This window comes from Trichechus manatus, unplaced genomic scaffold (assembly GCF_000243295.1).
Source record: "Trichechus manatus latirostris isolate Lorelei unplaced genomic scaffold, TriManLat1.0 scaffold00160, whole genome shotgun sequence".
Classification (NCBI taxonomy): Eukaryota; Metazoa; Chordata; class Mammalia; order Sirenia; family Trichechidae; genus Trichechus; species Trichechus manatus.
This window is the reverse complement of record NW_004444096.1, coordinates 4098889-4104888: the sequence shown is the minus strand read 5'-3', so window position 1 is coordinate 4104888 and position 6000 is coordinate 4098889.

Here is a 6000-nt window from a genome sequence, read left to right as displayed (position 1 = left end):
GTGTGTGTGTGTGTGTGTGTGTGTGTGTGTGTGTGTTTAAATGTCATTTTTTCTTTTTTTTTTAACCCATTCCCTCTCAGCTGCTGGCTTACATATTCACAGAGCTGGGCTGCAGCGGGGCCCCAGTTATCAGAGGCAGCGTGGGGGAGTGGAGATATGAAGGGGTTACTGTTCACATTTCCTGTGTAATTCCCTCTGATCTTACTGAGCTGTAATTCCTTTCTTGATGTTAACCATTCCCAGGCTCCCGGAACCTTCTAGCCTGCTTGCAGCGGCCAAGTTTGTCCCAGGTGATCATGTAGGCAAACCTCCTGTTTTTAAGAGTAGAAATCACTGCTTCCCCTACGAGAGAGGCTAACCTCTCATTCCTGTGCACTGCGGCCCCAGAAGAAATCCCTTTGATTTACGACAACAGCAGAGCAGTTACATATTAGTTTTAAACTTCAAATTTAGTAGCCAAGTTGGTTGTCAGATGAATTGCATAGGTTTTAGAATCTGATTTCTGGTTCAGTGAATTTCTGGTTGAATGAAACCCCATATTAAATGCTGTAGTCTTCTTTCGAAAAACACATTTCAAAACTGGGCTATGATTCTGAAAGGGTAAATTGTGATCGTACCACACCTCACCTGTAGCCTCCTTAGTTGGTAGATCATTTTAAGCTGCCTCAGGTGTAAAGCTGCTTAGCTGACAAGGGAAACTGCTGCTGCTTTTACAGACGGTTCAGGTTAGAGTTGAGCATAGCAGGAGATACTTGTTATTTCTACCTTCTCTGTGGTTTTGAAAGTATAGAGAAGCTCATTTTTATTCCACAATTTAAAAAATATATAAATTTTTGTGGTTGGCAAAAAGTGTTCTATTCTTGCCTTTTTTCTTTAAGTTTTAGAAGCGATTGTTGTGTTCCGATGAAGCATAAGACTGTCAGCGACTAGTTATGACAGGGGACCTGTGCCAGGACTACCCTAACGGCAGGTAACGAGCATTCTTTCTGACACAGCTCCAGGGGGGGGAGCGGTTTACTTATGTTGCTTATAGCACGTCTCTGTGCCCTGGGTCAACAGCTTGGGAACCTGGGGACCAGGGGACAGAAACTGAACAATATCTCTTTGAGGGAGTTTCCAGGATAATTATAGTTTGCTGGTGTTTAGATGCAGGTAAACTGTTTGTGAGAGCCCTGGTGGTGCAGTGGTTAACCGAAAGGAATGGTTCGAACCCACCAGCCCCTCCGCAGGAGAAAGATATGGCAGTATGCTTCCATGAAGATTTCAGCCTTGGCTAGATACATGAGACTAAATGGGCAGCTCCTGTCCAGAGGTGAGGTGAGAAGGCAGAGAGGGTCAGGAGTTGGTTGAATGGACGCAGGAAATCAGGAGTGGAAAGGAAGAGTGTGCTGTCACAGTGTGGGGAGAGCAATTAGAGTCACATCACAATGTATGTATAAATTTTTGTATGAGAGACTACCTTGAATTGTAAATTTTCACTTAAAGTACAACAATTAAAAAAAAAAAAAAGATTCAGCCTTGGAAACCCTGTGGGGCGGTCCTACTCTGTCCTGTAGGGTCGCTGTGAGTTGGAATTGACTCTTTGGCAACAGGTTAAACTATTTGCATTACCTAACGCAATGAGGTAGCACCTTTTTTATGTAACTTGACAGCGTATAGTATGGTTTTGCATGAAGGTGGGTAGAAGACTTTTTAGACTGATTCTGTTTGAATCTGCGTTAGAGAGCCAACATGAATAGTTGAATTCAACATGAATGGTTAATATTTCTCATTCTCTAGTTCCTCAATGCCTGTTACAGTCTGTCACATAGTAGGCTTTCAGTAATAGTTTGTTGAATGAATGACTGAGACTACCAGGTTACTTTGGTAAATTCTTGATTGTTCCAGATGTGTCTTACTTATCATGTTAGTCTCTGATGATAGATGCTATTCAGAGTCCCTGTATCATTAAACAGTTAATTCCCTCCAAACAGTCTGTGTCTGAGTCTTTAGATGATCTGCACTTGGCTGGCCTGGCCATGATGTGCTCTGTCATAGGAAAAAAAGAAGGAAAAAGACAGTCACCAATCACTTAAATTAGAGCGGGTGGTATAAGTAACATTTTCTAGACCCAATAAGCAAATTCATTATTCTCAAAATGGAAGAACACTTATAATTACTCTCAGAGATTATTCCTAGGACCATTAATAACACACTGAATAGTAATATCAGTGAACAAATGCTCATGAAAACAGCATGTGCTTTGGATTCTGGGTTCTCCAAAGATGTGTATGACCATGTTCCTGCCACCTAAAGGCTTCCAGACTTCTTAGTGAACAGGATATGTAGACTTGTCAAGTTAAACAGCAACATAAGCTACTTTAAATATGGTTCTGTGCTAAGTGAGAAGCATGGACAAGAATCAGTATCTTAGTGGAGGGAGAGTTAGAGAACGGTGAGAGAGTTCATGGAAGAAGCTTGAGTAGGGCATTAAACACATAGTGGGCGTTTGAACATACCGGAGTGAGGAGGCTGCCTGACATTTCTCAACACAGTTGATAATCATCATACTTCCTGTTCCCAACAGGGGGAAAAAAAAAAACTGGAGTTTATGGTGGAGACTTTTCCACGGGTGACTTATTTATTTCTTGTTTTTCCTGAAGTGAAATTTCAGAAAAGCTTCCACCTAGGGCATCCACTAACTCTTCTAGCTTCTATAAGGATCACTTTGGTAGGAAATCCTCCCAAACTTCTCACCCAATAAAAATGTCAGCCGGAAGACAGGAATAAGATAGCTCGAAAAGTTATCATTCATTCCTGCAGTTTGGTAGTCAAAGCCCCAGCCTATCTCAGTGGCAAATTCTCCTAGCGCTTACTGCTGAGTTATATCCTGATTGGAGTTCTAACATTTAAGGAGCTAGATCCAAATTTACTGGGTTTTTTTGCATATTTTTGGTGACTTTGGTCACTATAAATAAGTACCATGATTTCATAGCAATTTTTTATTAGCCTCTTAAAGGTTCTTTTACAATAAAACAATTATTGTATTCAGATCCCAAACTATTTTAATCTAATTTTTTTGGTTTTATAACGCAAATTTTAAATTGATAAAATTTATATTGAGACCCTTTGATTGTATTTACTTATTATTAAAAGCAGATACTTTAGTGTATTGAATTTTAGAGCCAAACCTCTGTCTCTAGGTCTCTGTCTTTTTATTCATTATACAGCCAAAGGAAAAATAATGCAGGATAGAAATGAAGCCAGTTTTTCCGTATAGTAAAGGTAGAATCTTAAGACAGTCTCCTGACTTTATCTCTTTAATCTTTTGGCCAGTAGCAAGTTTATTTGGCCCTGTGCGTGCTTCTGAATATCCACGTTTATTCAACTCTGTAAATGGCTGCCAGGGTCATACTCAAGGGGAAACTATAACCAGTGCCTTTTCCCATGCTGTATTTTTGTGAAGATCTAAGTCTCCCAAGGTATTACCAGGTGATCCATGATTAAAGGGTTTAGTAGTCAGCCGGTTTTAGGAAAGGTGAGAGCATCACAGTTCATGTTGGGGTTTTTTTTTTTAATTTAACCCAGTAGTTCCCAAATTTATTTGACATAGGAAATGCATATTCCTTCTTCCCATTCTCCCTCCCGTATTTCTTTCCTCCCTCTCTCTTTATTATTTTTTTATTACCTTTTTAAAAAGGAATACTTATTAAAATCTATAGGACAAGTTTCAGGAATCTCATAGAACAAATTTCGTACAGACACACACACGCACACACTGTTTAGGTTCATTGCTTATGGCCATTTTTCTATTAATCTCTACCTTTTCTGGGGTATAAGATGGGATAAAGAAGGGAAGAGAGTCATTTTTCAGTCTTGTCCCCTATTCTGATGTCAAGTTTAATAGGGAAAGAGGCTGAAGCTCCTGTCCAAAATATGGTCTGAGATTTATCTGATGATTTCTAGAGTCCATACGCTGCATCTTCTATTCTATAGCTCCTGAAGAAGCAAGAGTTGACCAAGTGTAACAGAAGTTACCTATGGGAGGAAAAGTAGGGTGGGTCAGAAGTGAAGTGAGTCTTTCACTTTATATTACAAATACTTCTGTGTTGTTTTAGTTTTTCCATTAGTATAAATTCTTTTTGTAATCCTGAAAACAAAGATCAATTTAAAATATAAATCGGTTGAGAGAACCACTACTTTTCAAAAAATTGCCTACTACAAGATTTTGTAAATATTAACTTTTCTGGTGTTTTTAAATTCACTTCGTTTAGAAAATGCAAAAATTTGTAAACCATTTTTTTCAGAAATATGCTTATTATATGAAGTAAGGTAAATCTGATTAGATAGAATTACTGTATTCTTATGCACATAACACACATTTTATATGTTTGTTTGCCAGCCACTCCCCCCGACACACACAAGGTATTTTCAGAAGCGCCACTATGCCATTTTTTTTTTAAGGTTGCCCTAAGAGAATTAGCATAGTATGGTTACAAAAATACCTCAGGGGATGGGGGAGGGAGTGGTTGGCAAACAAATATAGAAGGTGCACATTATTTGCATAAAAATACAGTAGTATCCCTTTCTCTTGTTACCACTAGATCTTGTGTGTATTTCTGTTGTTGCTCTTAACATGCTGTGCCATCATTCTCTATGTGCTAAGTGAGGAACTGTGTCTTCCTGGTCTCTGTATCTTTAGTACCTAACCTTGCACAGTACCTGGTATTTAGTAGGCACTCAGTGAAGACTTGTTCGTATGAGGAGAGACTCTTAGTTTCATGACCATTCCTAGGGGAATACATTAAATGGTAGTCACTGTCAAATCTCAACAAGACCATGCTCTGTTGAAAGTATCTTTACAATATAGCTTATTTTATTTTTCTATGTATTTATATCTGTCTTGTTGCAGAAAGGATTTAAGGTGGTATCCATAAATATACACAGTGATGGAGAGGATAAAATAAAATTTCGAACAAATAGATGAAAGAGCAAAATTGGAGGACCTTTTTACTGTTGCTGTCGAGTTGATTCTGACTCATAGCGACCCTATAGTACAGAGTAGAACTGCCCCATAGGGTTTCCAAAGAGCAGCTGGTGGATTTGAACTGCCAGCCTTTTTGTTAGAAGCCAAACACTTAAACACTGCACCACCAGGGCTCCGTTGGAGGACCTACTTATTCCAATTAAAAAACTCACTATGAAGTGACAGTAACCTAGACAGGATGGTATTGACATAGGATAGGCACATAGATCAGTGGAATAGAATTGAGAGTCTAGAAATTAACCTTACATTTATTAGTTGTTCTGTAAACAAGTCCTTTATCAGAAATGATTTGCAAATATTTCCTCCTATGTTTTGACAAAGTTTTTAAGATAATTCAATAGAGAAGGGATTATCTTTTTAACAAATGGTGCTGGAAATCCATATGCAAAAAATAAACTTCCTCACAAAAATCAGCCATACACCATACATAAAAATTAAAATGAATCATGGACCTAAATGTAAGAGTTAAAACTATACAACTTCCAAAAGAAAGCATAGAAGAAACTCTTCATGACCTTAGGTTAGGCAAAGAATTTTTGGATACAACACGAAAAGCATGGGCCATGAAAGAAAAAAAATAGATAAATTTGACCTCATTAAAATTAAAAACTTGTGCTTCAAAAGACACTGTTAAGAAATTGGAAAGATAAGCCACAGACTGGGAGAAAATATTTGCAAATCATCTGTGATAAAGGACTTGTATTCAGAACATATAAAGAACTCTTACAACTCAGTAATAAGACAGACGATGCAGTTTGAAAATGAGCAAAAGAACTGAAGAGGCATTTCACCAGAAGACATAAGAATGATTAATAAACCCATAAAAAAGTGTTCAGAATCATTCATTAGGGAAATGCACATTAAAAGCACAATGAGATACCACTCCACACCCACTATGATGACTAGACAGACAGTATCTAGTGTCTAGACTGTGGAGAAATAGGAGTTCTTATACATTGTTGATGGGAATGTAA